The 19,856-nt window shown below is 39.0% G+C and overlaps 1 pseudogene; it reads right to left on the reverse strand.

Annotated features, from left to right (window-relative positions):
• Nucleotides 1-402: 402 nt before the first annotated feature.
• LOC149146866 (DEAD-box ATP-dependent RNA helicase 53, mitochondrial pseudogene) lies at nucleotides 403-1,830 on the reverse strand (annotated as a pseudogene).
• Between the last annotated feature and the right edge of the window lie 18,026 nt (nucleotides 1,831-19,856).

The raw sequence follows: 19,856 nt of genomic DNA on the forward strand, positions 1-19,856 counted from the left end.
ACAATGTGCATTTTCTTTTCAAACAACATATTCCATACGAATTTTCACTAAACTCTGCTACAAAGGATACAATTCATTTGCAGTAAATACAATGTGCATTTTCTTTTCAAATGACACATTCCATACACAACTACTATTTCTCACTAAGAAAACCATAGTAAATCTCCTATGGAACCAAAAATCTGTCTCTTTCTTGGTGGCTACACAAATTTCATATGCAGCGATTTCGTTCATATGTTCGCACTAATTGCGACAAAGCTCGCTCCCAAAGAATAGAGGCTCTCAGGCTACTACTCTGCAATTTCATATAAATTGTTGTCACTTGAACCTGGGTTTCTAATTAACACCAAGTTGAAAATTCTTGCATCCCTGCTACCAAACTCCCTCAAATATTTTATTGTCTCATCTAGTACTAAAAGCAGCCCCATAGTCTCCAAACCTGCTACTGGAACATCTCTGAGAGCTGGAATACTCCCCATAGTCACTAAAACGGCGCTTAAACGGCGGGATCTAGAACCACCATAGCCACCTCTTGACCCACCACTATAGCTAATTCCGGATCCACTACCATAACTGCCTCCTGATTTGCCATAACTTGAACCCCCATACTGGAACCTCTCTGAGAGCTAGAAGACTCCCCACAGTCACTAAAACAGCGGGATCTAGAACCACCAGACTACCTCCTGACCCACCACTATAGCTACTTCCCAATCCACTACTGTAACTTCCTCCTGATCTGCCATAATTTGAACCCCCATAATCTCCTCCTGATCCACCATAGCTTGAACCACCAGATCGCCCCCCTCCTGAACCACCGTAGCTTACAAAACGGCTCCCCCCTAAACTGCGAGAACTTCCAAAACGACTCCCTCCTGAACCGCCATAACTTCTAAAACGACTGCCTCCTGAATCACCGAAACCACCAACTCCATTGTCTATTTCCTCTTTCATCTGAGTCAGCTCTTTAAACTTTGAACCTATATCATTTTCAATCATCTTAACTTGCCTAATCTGTTGGTTGGTATGGATAAGGATAGCATTATCGGGCCTACCAGCATGCCCTGTTCGCCCTGATCTATGCACAAAAATATCTGAAGTCGTTGGGAGCTCATATTGAATAACGAGATCCACATTAGGAATATCAAGACCAGATGCCCTGTTCGCCCTGATCTATGCACAAAAATATCTGAAGTCGTTGGGACTCATATTAAATAATGGGATCCACATTAGGAATATCAAGACCAGATGCAGTGACATCAGTAGCAATCAGCACATTAAAACACCCCTCACGAAATCCATCAAGAGTCCTCTCCTGCTGATTTTGTGAGATATCACCATGAAGAGGTTCGCATGTAAGTACCTGACCCAGTGCCACCAGCAAACTATCTGCATCTGACTTTGTTTGAGTGAAAAAAATACATTTTCCTCCTTTGGCATATTCAGTTATCAATGGGTTGAGAATCGAACATTTCCCATAGGTGGATGCAGTAATATAAGAAAGTGAGATTTCTTCTGCTTACTTCTGAGATGATTCACCAACACCATCGATAACAACAGGATCATTTAAATATTTCCTTGAAAGCCTTTGCACCCAGACATGCATTGTAGTAGAAAAAAAGCATACTCTGACGCCTTTTCGGCCATCTTTCCATAATCACCTCAACATCTTCATCAAAGCCCACATTCGGCATCTGGTCAGCCTCATCCAAAACAATAAACAGTACTTATGAAAAGACTAATGCACCACGATTGATTAGATCAATAATGTGACTAGGTGTTCCAGCAACATCTAAACCCCTTCTAGATTTGGCTCATTATAGGTACACCCCCATAACATCAAAGAGTATCTAGGCTTGGAGCAGATTCTTGGAATTCCTTGGCGTGCAAGTTCTCATGTTGGAGCCAAGATGAGTGCCAAGGGATATGATCCATGCCCATTCTTACGGTTGTGCTGAATGATTTTTCCAAGATTGGGATTCCAAAGGCAAGAGTTTTTTCCAGTTCCTATCCTGGCGCGACCAATCATGTCACAACCTTGCATTATTGGTTCCAACACTGCTTTTTGAATGGGGAACAATCTAGTAATATCACGCTTATTGAGAGAATTAATAGTCTCTTCATCCATTCCGAGCTTGGCAACATCAACCCTTCATCGTCACCGCCGACTTTCCTTTTGGCTTCGACTTTTTGTATCATAGTCACCGTATTTTGTCCGAGGCGTCTCGACCTCCTGACGCCCAAGATGCGTGCCTCTCATCCTCTGCGATTCCATATTCCGCCAACAACTGGGAGAGTGGAAGTATCTCACTTGGCTAATATCGCCATTGATGATTTTAACTCTCATGATGTCGTACTGACTGGCAGATTGTAGGCTTCGGAGGATTGAAACACTTCGAGTCAAACCCTGAGAGACAGGGGACAAAGGGTTTATCAGAACGGAGACAAAGGGTTATCAGAACAGGATTCTTTAGAGGAAACCAACAAGAGGAGAATCAAAGCCCTGTCGGACCTCCTCCATTGAGGGATTTCGATAGGGAAAAAGCCGCAACGGCTTTGGCTACCTTCGAATTCAACTGTCTACCTGCTATGTTGTTCAATTTCGGAACAATTGAAGCAGCCACCTCGTACTGACTGGCAAATTGCAGGCTTCAGAGGATTGAAACCCTTCAAGTGAAACCTAGAGAGACAAGCAACAAAGGGTTTATCAGAATGGGGTTCTTTAGAGGAAACGAACACAAGGAGAATCGAAGCCCTGTTGGTCCTCCTCCATTGAGGGATTTCAATAGGGGAAAAGCTGTAGCAGCTTTGGATGCCTTCGAACTCAGCGGTTTTCCTACCATGCATTTCAATTTCAGCACAATTGAAGCAACCACATCGTAGTGACTAGCAGATTGCAAGCTTCAGAGGATTGAAACCCTTTGAGTGAAACCACTAGAGACGGGTGACAAAATGTTTATCGAAACGAGATTCTTTAGAGGAAACGAACATGAGGAGAATCGAGCAGCCAACGAGGAGTTCAAATCCGCCCAGCCCAAATACTCTACCAGTTTCTTGTCTGGCAATTTCTCCCCGCGGAGCAATTTATCTGGAATGCTTCCAGTGAATCAAAGAAATTAGGTCGAAGCAAGTCATTAATATGAACAAGAAATTTGCATCAAACTGATTACCGACCTTCGAAGAGGGGTGGCGTCTGGAAGAGCATGCTCACATGACACAGGAGGGCGAGCACGTTGAGGCTGGTGATGTCGTCATTCTCGATGAAGACAGAATTGAAGGGCGGTTCCCAGAGCCTGTTCAGTGCCCTCAGGAATGTCGACTTTCCGCTCCCCCTCGGCCCTAAATCGAAAGGCTAACAAACTAACTGAATAAATAATAGTATGGTAACTGAATAAAACAATATCCTGGAGCGACCAATCATGTCACAACCTTGCATTATTGGTTCCAACACTGCTTTTTGAATTGGGAACAATCTAGTAATATCGCGCTTATTGAGAGAATTAATAGTCTCTTCATCCATTCCGAGCTTGGCAACATCAACCCTTCATCGTCACCGCTGACTTTCCTTTTGGCTTCAACTTTTTGTATCATAGTCACTGTATTTTGTCCGAGGCGTCTCGACCTCCTGACGCCCAAGATGCGTGCCTCTCATCCTCTGCGATTCCATATTCCGCCAACAACTGGGAGAGTGGAAGTATCTCACTTGGCTAATATCACCATTGATGATTTTAACTCTCATGATGTCGTACTGACTGGCAGATTGTAGGCTTCGGAGGATTGAAACACTTCGAGTCAAACCCTGAGAGACAGGGACAAAGGGTTTATCAGAACAGAGACAAAGGGTTATCAGAACAAGATTCTTTAGAGGAAACCAACAAGAGGAGAATCAAAGCCCTATCGGACCTCCTCCATTGAGGGATTTCGATAGGGAAAAAGCCGCAAAGGCTTTGGCTACCTTCGAATTCAACTGTCTACCTGCTATGCTGTTCAATTTCGGAACAATTGAAGCAGCCACCTCGTACTGACTGGCAAATTGCAGGCTTCAGAGGATTGAAACCCTTCAAGTGAAACTTAGAGAGACAAGCAACAAAGGGTTTATCAGAATGGGGTTCTTTAGAGGAAACGAGCACAAGGAGAATCGAAGCCCTGTTGGTCCTCCTCCATTGAGGGATTTCAATAGGGGAAAAGCTGCAGCAGCTTTGGATGCCTTCGAACTCAGCGGTTTTCCTACCATGCATTTCAATTTCAGCACAATTGAAGCAACCACGTCGTAGTGACTAGCAGATTGCAAGCTTCAGAGGATTGAAACCCTTCGAGTGAAACCCCTAGAGACGGGCGACAAAATGTTTATCGAAACGAGATTCTTTAGAGGAAACGAACATGAGGAGAATCGAGCAGCCAACGAGGAGTCCAAATCCGCCCAGCCCAAATACTCTACCAGTTTCTTGTCTGGCAATTTCTCCCCGCGGAGCAATTTATCCAGAATGCTTCCAGTGAATCAAAGAAATTAGGTCGAAGCAAGTCATTAATATGAACAAGAAATGTGCATCAAACTGATTATCGACCTTCGAAGAGGGGTGGCGTCTCGAAGAGCATGCTCACATGGCACAGGAGGGTGAGCACGTTGAGGCTGGTGATGTCGCCGTTCTCGATGAAGACAGAATTGAAGGGCGGTTCCCAGAGCCTGTTCAGTGCCCTCAGGAATGTCGACTTTCCGCTCCCCCTCGGCCCTAAATCGAAAGGCTAACAAACTAACTGAATAAATAATAGTTTGGTAATTGAATAAAATAATAGTTCGGCAGAAATGGTGATATCGAATGGCCAATAACATTTTAATCGTCTAACATGTCATCTGACGGTCGAAACGAGATCCACGAATCACCTGAGGAGAGTTATTTTCAAAGGGGAACGCCTTACGGCGTAATTAATTATTATTATTATTATTATTTATTATTTTATTTATGGAACTAAGTTAAATCAGGTACAAATAAATAAAACAAATTAATGGTTAGTTTTTTAAACATAATTAACTTAATTATTTAAATTATTAATTATATATATATATATATATATATATATATATATATATATTAAAATAATAATATTAGGTTGTTAAGAGAAAATTAGGATTAATAAAAATAAATACTATACTTATGATGGTTAGTTTAAAAAGTTAATTTATTTGTTTATTAAATTATTTATTAATTATTATATATATATATATATATATATATATATATATAATATTAGGGTGTTCATAAAAATATATAAATAAATAACATAATTTTAATGGTTGGTATAAAAAGGTAATTTACTTGTAAATTATTTATTAAAAAAAAAAGAGGAATAATAATACTAATAATAATAGTAATAATAAAACATCATAAATAAATACTAATAATATATATATACCTATATATATTAGTTAAGATTATATTTACTAATATGAATTAGGAAAACAAAAAAAAAAAATCAAACGGGAAGAGCGACAAAGAAACAAAGAAGGCAAAGGAAAAAATCCAATAGAAAACCAAAGATCAAGGAGGAAAAGGAAGAAAGGAAGGCACCAGGGGGAACGACAAAAGCGCAAAAAAAAAAGAGGGGGGTGGGAAGGGGAAGAAACACTAAGACGAAAGGGTAGGGATCCAACATCTACTAATCTTCCAGCCGTCATCTCTGTTGAGATTGTTATGCCTTCTTTCAATTTCAATAGCTTCCCTGAATTTACGATGATGGCACTGAGCAACTTTGGCAACAACCTTGGCCTCCTCTATACAGACTTGATGCTTGGTCTTATCCACATGCTCTGCTAATGGTGAAGACTTGGTTCTCCCATGTCTCAAGTCAGCTGCATGTTCGCAAATTCTCTGATGGATGGAGTGCCCTGTTTCCCCGATATAGGGTGTCCCACAAGAACAAGGGATAAAATACACACCCTTCATGTCTTTAGGGTCAACATGATCTTTCACTGATTGGAGGGAATTACGAATGGTGCTGAGGGCCCTGAAGGTTGAGTGAATATCAAACCTCCTAAGGATCCAAGCAATCTTGTCTGTGGTTCCCTGGACATAGGGAAGATGGACACCTGGTCGGCGCTCCTTTGGTTCTTTCTTAATTAACGCATTTCTAGAGGCTTTAAGGAAAGCCTTTCGACCAAGGTGCCTACTATATCCATTCTCCACAAAGACATCAAGGAGATGGGATCTCTCCTTATCCAAGCTCTCATTATCTGAAATCCTAAGGGCACGAGTAGCGAGGGTGTTAAGAACACCCATCTTCTAAGCTGGGAAATGATGGGAATCGGCATGAAAATACTGCTCAATATGTGTTTTCTTTCGGAACACAGAGTGGGAGAGAGGGCCGTCCTTATTCTTAGAAATAAGAATATCCAGGAAAGGGAGGCAACCATTGACCTCTTTTTCCATGGTGAACTTAATAGCAGAGGACTGACCGTTGAAGTGATTGAAGAAGTGATCCAACTCCTCTAAACCATGGAACCAGATGACATTAGTGTCATCTACATACCTTTTCCAAAGCTTGGGAAGGAGACGAGCAGAGGCTAGAGCTTTGGCTTTGAAATCTTCCATTTATGTATTAAAAAATTATATATATATATATATATATATATATATATTAACCACATTAATATCGAAGTGCCTAAAGAGATTTTCAAGACATTGAATCTATTTATGTATTCAAAAATCATATATATATATATATATATATAGATATATATTAACCACATTAATTGCAATCTCTTTTTCAAGTTTTGCACGCTAAAAGATGTTTGCACTTTAAGAGATTTGATCTCGCTTAATATTTGCTAAATAAGTGATTTAAGATAGAATTCAAACTTACACTCTAAAAGAGATTTACACTTTAAAAAACTTGATCGCTTAATATTTGCTAGATAAATAATTAAAGTAAAATTTTAATCTCTCAAAATTTACTTTCTAAATAAGTAATTAAAATAAATCCATACCCATTAAAAACAAATATAAATTAAAAAACCAATCCAGAAGTAAACCATTCCTTAAATATTTCACTAGTTCGCGAGATTTAATCCCTCTTGAAATATAATAAATGGAAAATCAATATAAATCATTAAATTTTTATTATTACAATTTACCATATACAAATATTTATATAATTAAACTCGTATAATTTAAAACTTAAATTATTATAATTTGAATCAAATCCTTTGAGGACAGGAATGGATGAAATCAAACCATCACGGTTCACATGCAATATGGCTGAACCAACGTGACCTTTGATATGTTTATAGATACTACGTATAAAATGGTGAAGGATCAACAACACCAAATTCAACTTTCCATTACTGTGTCTGTGTATGGGCCATATGTAAAGAGTAGGAGTAAAATGGAGAGTAGCCAGAGTTCTCAGGGATCGGTCAGTTCAGAGTTCCTCTACCGTGCTGGAGTTCTAAGTACTCGTGGCTCTCCCCTCGGTTCCGATGGTGCTCAACGGAAGGCACCAGCAAAGCGACCACGTGGCCGCCCACCTGGCTCAGTAGCCATAAAGCCTGAGGTCCAGCATCGGATGATAACACGTGGACGAGCACAGAGAGACGCTGCACTCCAACCGCAAAAACCCAAACCACTGCCCGAAGTCCAAAACCCTAAGAAATCAGGTCCCCCACCCAAACAAGCCCAGAAAGCGGGTGCCCCACCTAAAGCGCGCCCCATAACCAAAGAAATAAAAAAAGTGGGTCCCGCACCCCAAAAACCCGAGAAAGCAAAGCCACCTCAACAATACAAGAAAGCGGGCCCCGCACCCAAACAACCCGAGAAAGCGCAGGCACCCCAACGAAACCGTGGAAAGGCAGGAAAATCGGTCGATTCGGAGGTAACTTTTTATCGCGGCATACCTGTCATTCCCAGTCTCGTCTCACCGCCGCCTTCACCACCCCAAGTAGCAGAGAAGGTTCCACCCCGAATTGATGTTTCTAGCGTAACTTCGGAGACCATGTCAGAGAGCGCGCGCCCCTCATTTAGCGACAGATGTAGCTCTAACACTGAAGACCTGAAAAAGAATTTGCAGCGACACCTGGCTCCGAGTTCTCACATTGGGCGGAGATAAACTTTTAAGCCATTCAACCAAAATAATTAATTTTTATATTTGACGTTTCTGTTATTCATAATGAAGTAAGCAAACTCTTTTGATAGAAATGATATAAGAGAAATGGTGTGGTTCATCATTAATCACACTTGTTGGTTTGAAGTGTTTTCAACCAACAAGTGTGGTGTGGTTCATCATCAACCATATTTGTTGGTTCGAAACATGTCAGCTAAAAATTTCTGTTATGCGATTTCTACCAAAAGAGTTTGTTTAAAATAATTAATTGTTAAAATTAATAATAACGTGATGAAAATGTTAAACAAAGGAGCACTAAATTATTGGTGTTTTCATTTCTATCTCGTTAAATTTTATCCATTCGAATTAGAAACCCTAAAAAAGTTAAAATCTAAATAATAATAATAATTTAATATTTGATAAAAAAATTAGTGTAAATAATAATGAAAACCATAATAATAATTTAATATTTATTATAGTTAGTTTAATAATTTAATTAACCATAAAAATAAAATAAATAAAATAAAAATTCAACTTGTAATTTTAAATAAGAAATATATCTTTTTAATTATTAAATCTATCAAAATAGTAAAAAAAAAAAATGAAAAATTCTAGGGAGTTAAATTTACCTTTTTGAGTTTATAATGATAATGGATTACTTGTTAGGTTGAATAATTGTTAGAGGGATTACCAAATGATTATAATTGCAATTGTCCCATGCATGATGTGTCTGAATAAAAAAACAAATAGTAGTAGAAGTGGTGAGTAAGAGTCTTGAAATTCATTATAAGACATGGACTACCTAGAGTGAAAATGAGATGCAATGTATGAATTCCAAAAATGATAAAGTTAAAGGAGAATTGTAATTGTGTGCATATCTTATTGATTTATAACTCTCTCTACACAATGATATTAGTTGAATGATGTTGATTTCATATTAGAAAAACAATGAGTTGGAAGTATACTTGGCATGGTAGTCCCACTTGTCACATCATAAAGTTAAAGGAGAATCATAATCGTCTGCATATCTTAGAAAAACATTAATATTCAGTGCTATAGTTGGTATGGTAGTCCCACTTGTCACATCACCTTCCAACCCAAATAGAGTTATGTTTATGGGTGAATGAAATCCGTCAAAAAGGGGGTCCCCTGACATGAAGTCCTAATTAGATGTCACATTGTTTGGAATAGTAGCCCCATTTGGGGTATTGGACCCATTACCATATATTCTTAATGTTTTGCCTTGGCTACAATGTTTAGCACAAGAGAGTAATGCATAAGTAATCTTGGATTAACAATTGAGTATACCTTGTGAAATATTGAACTGCAAATAATATCAAGGTCTGTCAACTGAATGGAAGAGAAAAATGGGCCCTTTAAAGACAAGTAATAATACTAATCTAGAAAAGGCACATGAGCATATACATGTTAATGAATCCTTGATCAACCAAGAAGAGAAAAAGAATTCCAAGTGGGGGATTTAGTGATGGTATACTTGAGAAACGAAAGATTTCCTGTTAAGATTTACGGTAAACTAAAGATGAAAAAGATAGGGCCATGTAGAATTGTAAGGAAGTTTTCAACTAATGCTTATGAAATTGAATTGCCAGAAGGAATTGGAATATCATCAATTTTTAATGTTGCAGATTTGTATTCATACAAAGAGATAGAGATAAATCTATAGAAGGAAGCTACAGAAGACGAAGTTCAAACTCTGCACTGGGAAGAACAAATGCCAAAGACAGTCAGGAAAGAGGTGGAAGTTGTTTTGGAGAAAATAGTATCCAAAAGATCTAGAGGACAAGTTTATTTTTAGTATCTAGTTAAATGGAGAGGACAGCTAGTGGAGGATGCCAGTTGGTTGACAACAACAGAGTTGCAGAAGTATTGAGTAAATCCTGAAAGTCTAAGGGATGATTCTTTTCTTCCTTGGGAGTCTGATGGAGGAGCATCCGAACTTAGTCAGCAATGTAATGGTTTGTTCACATGTTGTGGCTAAATGAGTTGAATTTCATTGACCTGAGTTGTCAAAAATCAGTTGTAGTAAAAAGGGTTTGATCTCTTGAAAATGGTATTTACGTCATCATTGAAATAATTAGAGAATTGTATTATTGTTAGACTAAAGGATAAGTTGTTAGCATAGGTGTGTAATAGAGCTTAAGGATAGATATTTAATTGTTAGATTGATTAAAATAGAAATCGAGTTGTTAATGTAGTTAGAATAGGATTTGACTCATAAAAGAGAAAATAATGTAATGGAGAAGGATTAGCTTAGATGATAGAGAATTAAGTGAGTAAGCGAGAGTTTGAGTGATAGATAGGGTTTTGAGGTTGAGACATAGGTCAAATAAAACCACTGTAATTGAGCTGAGAGGGCCAAGACCTGTAATTCATATTTTATTGAATAATTGAATGAGTGTGGTGTTGCGTGTTAATTCTGGTGCAAAAGATCAATTGTGTTTGTGTATTTTTGTTTAGGACCATAAATGAGTATTTCCTTTGTTTTATCGTTTTAATTATAAATCTCAGCGTTTATGTGTTTTATCGTAAATCACTGGCGATTCATGTTTAAAGTGAATATTGAGATTTAACACTAAACCTCTGTTTAAGCACTCTATTAAAGTTTTGATTTATGGATGTGGTAGTATTTGGGAAAACCATAAGTGTTATCTCGCGTGCCTTTCAAGTGGTAAGTGGTAATATTCCGAGTCCACGCGATTAACTTTAGAGCTCGACACGTAGTAGACGGAGGAGGGAGAAAACAACTTTTCTCGCATGTCTTCGAAGACATCGAGCTAGAGTCCACGCGAGATCGCGTGACGATTGTTGGATCGGACAGAGTAAATCGACGGTGGAAAATCAATGGGCTAGTTAGTGATTGGGGAAAGCGATAACTGTTAGATCTAGAAAGAGGAGATCAATAGTGTAGAGTGAAGTGTTGGTTAAAAGGTAAATTCAAAGTGGGACCCTCAGGGAAAAGTAAACTATGTATAGTATCTGTTAAACGAAGCTAATTGGTTATAAAGTAACCATTAGTCTATTTTATACTATCACCTTATTTCGTCAACCTCCTGCGTCATCTTGGTATCAGAGCACAGAGATTGAGTTTGGCTGCAGTAAACATGCCATCGAGGAGAGGAGTTGGCATAGGTCGAGGAAGACCTGAAGCAAATGCAGTTCTACTGGAGGAGATCCGAAATCTACGTACAAGGATGGACATAATGGAGACTGCTCAAAGGAGAGCACCTGATGAAGGAGTTTCCAGTGCTACAAAATAATCTTCTGAGGAAGAAGAAGAGGAGGAAAACAAGACAACCAAAGTTATCAAGACATTGGCTAAAGTAGGTGGAAAGCCAAAGGTGGAAATTCTTGTGTATGAAGGGAGTCTCAATGATCGAGGTGGATGTTGGTGGCCACCCACCTATCCCATTTGGAGCCCCACGATTGTCTCTTTCAGTTTTTCAGTTTTCGTAGTTGTAGCACAATTTACTATTTTTAGCAGTTTTTCAGGGCCTCAACTTCCGGAGCTGTTTTGAGGCCCTAAACGACGTTTTTTTAGGAAACCTGGGAGCAACAGGGGTCCGTGGACCGATGTTTCTCTTCCCAAAGTTATAGTTTTCGAATAGATATTTCTAACGAGCTATTGTACGCATCAAATAGAGATCGGGTGCCAAAGTTACGACCTCGGGAAATTGATGTACTAATTTACCCAAACGGGGCCCACAATTTGGCGTTTCATCTTTTAGGGTTAGGTTTTGGGATGTTAAGGGTTTTCCCTTGTTTCTCAACAACAAATAGGCCTTCGAGCCTCATTGTAACAGATTTCAGAGGCATGTAGCCGCCACATCTCTTCTTAGAGATAAGCTACCATCGCCCTAGCTGGTTTATTTCCATTTTTGTTTGTAAGCATATTTCAGTATTTTACAGTAATGAAATGAAGTATTATTTCCGTTGCATCTTTGTGTTTATGGTTATCTTTGTAATTTGTTGCGTTCCTATTTAAATCCGGATCAGTGGTATTAGAGCAGACTGCTTTTTTCTCTGTTTTTCTTTGCATGTCCCCAACGAGGTCGGGATATAAGGAGTTAGGGCTTGAACTGGTCGAACCTTTGCAAGACCAGCCTCACAAATCCCGACAGCCTTCCATGGTGGATGAAAAGAAAGATGAGGGGGCAGGAGATCCTATCAAAATCTTGCTCAAAGAAGCCCTCGAGCGGCAAATGAATGCGATGATGTATAGCTTTGCACAGATCCTTCAGCGGCTACCCAAAGGCAACACATCGACTTCCAACAGTTACTCTGGAAATGCCACACCGTTTAAGGTACAAGTTAATTTTGAAATCCGCATCTTCGAGGGTCAAATAGATGTAGATGCTGTAGATAAATGGTTAAATCTACTAGATGGGTATTTTTCTGTTCATGAATTTTCGAGTCGGGAAAAGATTATTTTCGCTCTTCTCAAAGCAACCCCCCACGTCAAGGACTGGTGGGAAACCTACTACGAGTAGAAGAATGAAAGTACAGGCTCAATATTTTCAGTTGCACCCACTTGGGATTCATTCCGGGATGCTGTCAAGGAGTAGTACTACCTTGTCAAAAGCTATGAGGACAAATACATCAAATGGACCACATTGCGGTAAGGAAGGGACCAAGATGTGCCAGAGTTCACAAACATTTTTCATACCTTTCGCACACAGTTGGGTGTCAAGGAATCTAAGCTGCATTTGGTACTCAAATACTGTAGCTGCCTACATAGGTACATCCAGGAAGAGATGGAGTTCCTGAACATCTCCTCGCTCGACACGGCGTACCGATACGCTGTCAAAATCAAGCAAAAGTTCAAACAGAAGAAGTGAGACTTTGGATCTGTGAATTCGAAGACCAAAGGACAAAGCCAAGGCATGGTGATCCAAGACAACTCGTCGAAGCCACAAGAAAAGAACAACACCACGAAGTCGAAGGACAGAGGAAAGTGGTGTGAGTTCCACAAGAGTCCCACTCATAACGCAAGTGAATGTCGGACCAAGCAGTCACTGATGGCTAAGTTGAAGGCTTCAGAATCAGATGCATGTTCCGACCCTGAGTCAGAACCCAACAAGGGGAATGGTAAAGGGAAGCAGATCATTGATGCGGAGCCCAATGCCACTATTGCCACCGCCAAGATCCAGAAGAATGAGCTCGAATATCCAGAGGAGGGGAATGTCTTTTCCACTCATAGATGTGGGTGAAGGGTTCATCGCTGCAATTCATTGTCGACAGTGGTAGCCAAAAGAACCTCATTTCAGCAGAGGTCATGAAGCGGTTGGGCCTATCGACTACACCACACCTGCAGCCGTACAGTATCGGGTGGCTTCATGAAGGACGAGATCTCAAAGTTCGCCAGTAGTGCCGCCTTCCCTATGGCATCAAGCCCTTCACAGACGAGGTATTGTGTGATGTTACACCTCTATATGTTTGTGATGTGTTATTAGGCCAGCCATACTTGTGGAGGCGACATGTTGTGTATGAGTCAAGGCCTCGCGTTGTCATTATTTCTTTGGATAATTCATTATACAGGATACTGGAGGTAGCCCTACCTACTGCCACCTCTTTAATCTCTACTAAGAAAGGCAGCAAGCTCATCTCCTAGCCTAGGAAATTCATTTTCTGTCTGATTTGCTCCCAAAGTAAGGGGAAGATCGTCACCACATCCATGACCCCCACGAAGGGTTCCTCTACGCAGCAGCAGCAATAAAGGAATACGGTCATGATAGAACACAAGAACAACTTCTCCTCACCCATAGGGGTACCACACAAGCTTCAGGTGGGCAACAAAGTCCGGTTGCATCTACAAAAAGAACACCTTACAAGAGCCCATCAGAAGCTCCGACCATGTCGACATGGTCCTTACACCATTACCAAGTCTGTGGGAAATAATTCTTTGGAGCAAAACATTCCTCCATTCCTTCGCTTGCACCAAGTGTTCAATGTGTACCACCCTCGACCATGCTTCCCACCATTACTGGACACATTCGAGCTTGCAAAATAGCTCACCAGGGACCAAGTTCAGCAGATGGAGGAACTCAACGCAATGGGGACCATTGCTTCCTAAGGGGGGATGAATGATCCGGGTGGATGTTGGTGGCCACCCACCTATCCCATTTGGACCCCCATGACTGTCTCTTTTAGTTTTTCAGTTTCCGTAATTGTAGCAAAATTTACTATTTTTAGCAGTTTTTCGGGTCTTGAATTTCCGGAGCCATTTTGAGGCCCTAAATGACGTTTTTCGCGAAATCTGGGAGCAACATGGGTCGATGGATCGATTTTGCTCTTTCCAAAGTTATATTTCTCAGATAGATCTTTCTAACGAGCTATTGTACGCGTCAAATGGAGATCGGGTGTGAAAGTTACGACCTCGAGAAATTGATGTACCAATTTACCCAAACGGGGCCCACAATTTGGCGTTTCATCTTCTAGGGTTAGGTTTTGGGATGTTAAGGGTTTTCCATTGTTTCTGAACAATAAATAGGCCTTCGAGCCTCATTGTAACAGAGTTCAGAGGCATGTAGCTACCACATCTCTTCTCAAAGATAAGCTACCATCGCCCTAGCTGGTTTATTTCCATTTCTGTTTGTAAGCATATTTCAGTATTTTACAGTGATGAAATGAAGTATTACTTCCATTGCATCTTTGTGTTTATGGTTATCTCTGTAATTTGTTGCGTTCCTGTTTAAATCTGGATCACTCAATGAAGAAGAGCTGATGAATTAGATCAGTTCATTGGGCAAATATTTTGATTATGAGGAGGTTGATGATAAAAAGAAGGTGAAATTTGCAGTTATCAGATTGAAGGGTCATGCAGCTATTTGGTGGGATGAATTACAAGCATCTAGAACAAGAAAAAGAAAGTCCAAGATCAAGCAATAGGATAAAATGGTGAGTAAAATGAAAGCTAAATTTATGCCAAAAGATTATCAGTTAATTTTTTCAAATAGTTAGAGAATTTAAAGCAAAAAGGAATGTCTGTCAAAGAATATATAGAAGAGTTTTATAGGCTGAGTATTAGAGCAGGACATGCAGAGGATGACATGGAGAAGGTAGCCAGATACATCAATGGCTTGAGATATGACATACAAGATGAGATCAGCTTGCTGAGTCTGAAGACAATTGAAGATGCCTATCAAGCAGGTTTGAAGGCAGAAGAGAAGATGTTGAGGAAACAAAATCAGAGGAATAGAGGGAAAAGTTCAGTAAGAGGTAGAGGAACTACCAGACCAAGGTTTCAACAACATCAGAGTGAAGCAGGAAGTTCAAGTAGTAGACCACCATAGAGAGGAGACTTTAATAGAGGAAGATTTGCACCCAGAGGAAGAGGCTGAGGAAGAGATATTCAGTGTTATACATGTGGAGAATGGGGTTCCTTGTAACTCAACCACTTCTTTGTCATCAGTTTGTTCTTCAGCTGTTGAGATTTCCTCTTCTTTCACATCTGATTCAACATTTGATATTGTCTTTGGAGGCTTAGGATCAGAGGAAGGATTTATTTTGTAAGGTCTGTAAGCTTTCCTTGAAGAAGTCTCAGCTACCTGCTTTTTGATGTCGACCATTTCATTAGACATAGTTTTAAGGACTTTTTGTAGTCCTTCAAGATCAAAAGGATTTTTAGGTGATTGTTTCTTGGATTCGTCCCTAAAATTTACGTTCTTGGATTTTCATTCTTATAATGCATTATTTTTCTCTAAAGCTAAAATGTATTTTTCTATAGCTATGTCTTCTTTCATGTTTTTTGCCAAAGTTGGTTTGGCATCCCTATCGACAAACATAGTTGCGTTTGAAGGAACAGCAGAAATGTACCATTCATTTTGGACTTCATCACTGGGCTTGGATGCTATTGGGATCTTATTCAATAACTTATTAAAACGTGAATTTAAGTCATTAATTGGTTATCTAGGTTCAACTTTCAATTTGGAGAGATCATTGAGAAGAGAAGTTATCGATCGGTCATCTCCAAACTTGGTTAGGAACTGCTCTTGAAAGGCATTCCAACTATTAATGGAACCAGATGGTAATGAAAAATACCATGATCTTGCTAATCCTTGTAAGGTATAAGGGAATAATATTACAACTGCATCTTCTTCTACCACTTCATTCAGATTTATGGACAACATGAAATTGTTTATGTGTTATTTAGCAGGAAGACCATCATCAGGGTTAAATTTTGGCAACCATTTCATCAGATGCATAGGTAGTGGATGTAATGGTCCTGCCATTCGAACAACTCTTGGATTTTTCCATGGTCTTTGAGCCATAGTGGGAATCTATTTAGAGGAAGATGTTCCAGTAGTTGAAGGTAATTGGGTAGAGGAGGCTTGTGCTCTAGTACCAATGTAAATGACGATATGGAGTTGTGAGGTGGATGATTGATTTTGTGATGAAGTGGATGGAGTGGATGAGGGTGTTTCAGGTGATGATGAGAGAACCTCAATATGAGATTCAGATTGTGTTTTCTTAGTTTTCCTTTGATTTGGTAGAGGGAATTCAAATGGGGGCATCCAAAATTTTTCGCTCTATGGTCTAGTTAACCTTTGAGTGGAAGGAAACTAAGAAGAAACACTAGCTTGGGATAACTTAGATTCTTCTTGAGATAAAGAAATCCCTTGCAATTTATGGATTAAGGACTAAAAGTTAGGAGTTTCTATAGAGGAAGATTGGTCTGATTTCTTTGGGATCACAGTAGTGGATTCTAAGGATTTCTTTACAACTTCTCACCTAGGATTTTGGGATTTAGAATACGACCGAGAAGTTGGAGGCGATGGTGAGGGAGTTTTACGCTTAGAATGGCTTACTGATCCAGATTTACTTGCCATTCATAGTTAGGCCCTCCTTCTAGCGCCAAAATGTTGAAGCCTCAAAAATCGCCGTGACATGATGGAAAACCACCTGGTCTAGACCTTGAAAGCAACTCCTTTTCTATTTGGTATAGTGGATTTGACTGGGGATAGTGGGATCAGTTTCCCATAGAGTTTTGATAATGTTGATGGGATGATATATAAGGTGTAACGGGAAATGACTAAGCTAAATGTAATCTAATCTAACTACTAAACATATGCATATCTCTTTAATATAACATTATCTAACTATAATATGCCTAAGAATAAAATATGATATGCGATCTACAATGATGTCTTACAGTAATTTGTAATAAATATCATTCAATTGCCAAAAGAAATTAAAGCGTTTAACAATAATCGTTTTGGATAAATAGTTAGATAAAATGATTGAGAAAAATATATCGCATATAAAAATCGTTCATGTATTTAAAATGAAATTAGAGCTAACATCGTACAAAAGTGAAATAATGTGGAACTATAATTCTAACATTGATACACAAAAAAATTGAAAGAAGAATTATTGCTTAATACATCAATAAAACATAATCATATGATAAAAGTACCATATATGATAAAAGTAGAACATGCTAGATATGTAAAAAAAAAATAGATCTTGTTCCATTCATTTCATCAAAACCTCCTCAAAAGTACATAAGTGTAATGTTTTGAATTTTTTTTTGATAAAATTTCTGGACCCCTCTCTAAATGCATGAGAGGGGTTTAAATAGTAAACTATATGTCTTAAAATAAATTATTACAAAAATAGTTGAGGAGGTTTCAAACAACCTTCCTCAGAATATGCAAAAATAAAACTAAAAGATAAATAAACTAATGACTAACTCCTTTGAAATTGATCTCTAAGGTCGCAAATATCAATCATTAGCTTGAGCTGAGGTGGCTGGCCGATTCTAGATTTTAACTGCCCAACAAATATGGCATCTGTCATTACTGGCACCATTTTCTGTGTAGAGGTTGTTAAACATCTTAGAGCCATCCACTAGTTGTGTGGTTTTACTAAAAACTTCCAGTATGTTTCCCAATTTAGCCTGTTCAACTGTTCGATTGCCTCTTCCTTTTTGTGCGCTGCCTGTTTCCATTGTTGCTCTAGCTGTTTGACATTTGGAAGAAACCCTGGTACACACTCCTTGATAGGATTGACACCATGAATATTTTAATTAATGTCTTCTATTATGCTGTTTGTTGTTGTCACTAGTATCACTGTTGCCCTTTCTTCCTGTTTCAACCAAGAATCCCACTCTGTAAACATAATACCTTTATGAGACTCTTCTAGCTTTAGTAGGTCAACCTTTCTTCCATCCTCTAAATCTTGCGAGGTGATAAATTTAGAAATCCTTTTGTGGATTTCGTCATACTCAAATCTCATATCGACAACTTGGTTTGTTAATTTATCAGTAGTCTCGCAATAAGGATTTATTTACGAGATTTTCTGGCAAAATACTTCCTTTTGATGCATTAGTAAGGAATTGAAGTTGAGTGCTTCTTTGATGAATTCATCAATTTGCGGATTGCCTTTAAATTTATCTATCATGGCTTGTATCTACAAATCATTTTCTACTAAGATGGCTTGGTTTTGTATCCTCGTATGTTCAAATTCTTTTTGGAGTTGAGCTACTTGTAATTCTGCTTGCTGATTAGTTTTTTCTTGGACTAATTGATGTTCTAGCAGCAAAATTTTTTGTTCTTTTTCTTTCAACAATATTTGGAACTCTGTCGCTTTGTTGATAGTCGTTGTGGCATAGGCTCCTATGAACTGTGACAACTTTGTGAGATTGTCAGATGGGTCGATATGTGAGTCCTTCCATATGATATCCATTGGTTCATTTTCTGGAGCTATAACCGCCATGGTGTCAAATTTCCTTTTCTTCCTTTGTCTTTTGACTATACTTTGTGGGTCAGACTGTAGAATACATCTAACATAGGTATTTCCTAAATTCTTAGGACTTTTTTGAATTAGGAATAACAGGAATGATCTCAATGTCCTAAGTGCCTGTAGCTCCTTCCTCTGTTGTTCCTGGATTTTCCTTATGCTGGGTTTGCTTGGGAGTCTGCATTTCAGGTGTTTGCTCAGGGTTTGTTCTATGTGGATATTTTTATTGAACTGCTCCCATTCTTGTTCTAGGTCAATGATTGGAGCTTTACTTGACTGAGTTGAAGTAGAAGCAACCTCTGCTTGTTTCTTTGCCAATGCCTACTCAACCGTCTCCTCTATACTTTCAGTTGTGTCTTTTTCAGTCTCTTTGTTTGTGTTTCCTCCCTCATTTTGAGACTACTGATTTGAGTGCTCTAAATCATGAGTCGAACCCTCCTGGGTTTCTTCTTCAAATTTTTCTTTGGAGCTTCCCTCCAAACTTATGCTGGGATTTGGCTCCCTTATTGGTTCAATCTGTAGTACATCCAATGGGACCTTTAATAATCTCATTTTCTTGTATACATGGAAATCCTTAACCATCTTTCAAGGTCAAAAGTAGTGATTCCATATGAAAAAATTGTGAAAAATTTTCCGCCTATAGGAAGAGGTCATGAAAGGCATCCTCTTCACGGGTGAACTGTTTTACTTTTACCATAGTAGTAAATTCCTTAAAAATGCCATTTGGGTCGCATTTCCTTCCCAGAACTGTAGCTAATTTCAGAGACATAATAATTGTTGCTTCTTTTAATGCATGCCCATAATCATGTAGTGAAAAAGCACCACATTGTAATGGGAATGTAGGCCAAATGGCATTCTTATTCTCTTTCAGTCCTCTGCTTAATCCGCCTTCCCCTGCTATTTTGTAGGCTATTTCTCTGGCCATTAGTTTGTCGCGGACATAATATGGGAGGACATGCAGTGAAGCAATGCTCCCAAAAACTATGATGTAGGTGAATGTCTCTTCC

The sequence above is a fragment of the Pinus tabuliformis genome, chromosome 9 (genome assembly GCF_031772625.1).
Source record: "Pinus tabuliformis cultivar Carrire ecotype Pingquan chromosome 9, CPIR1, whole genome shotgun sequence".
Lineage (NCBI taxonomy): Eukaryota > Viridiplantae > Streptophyta > Pinopsida > Pinales > Pinaceae > Pinus > Pinus tabuliformis.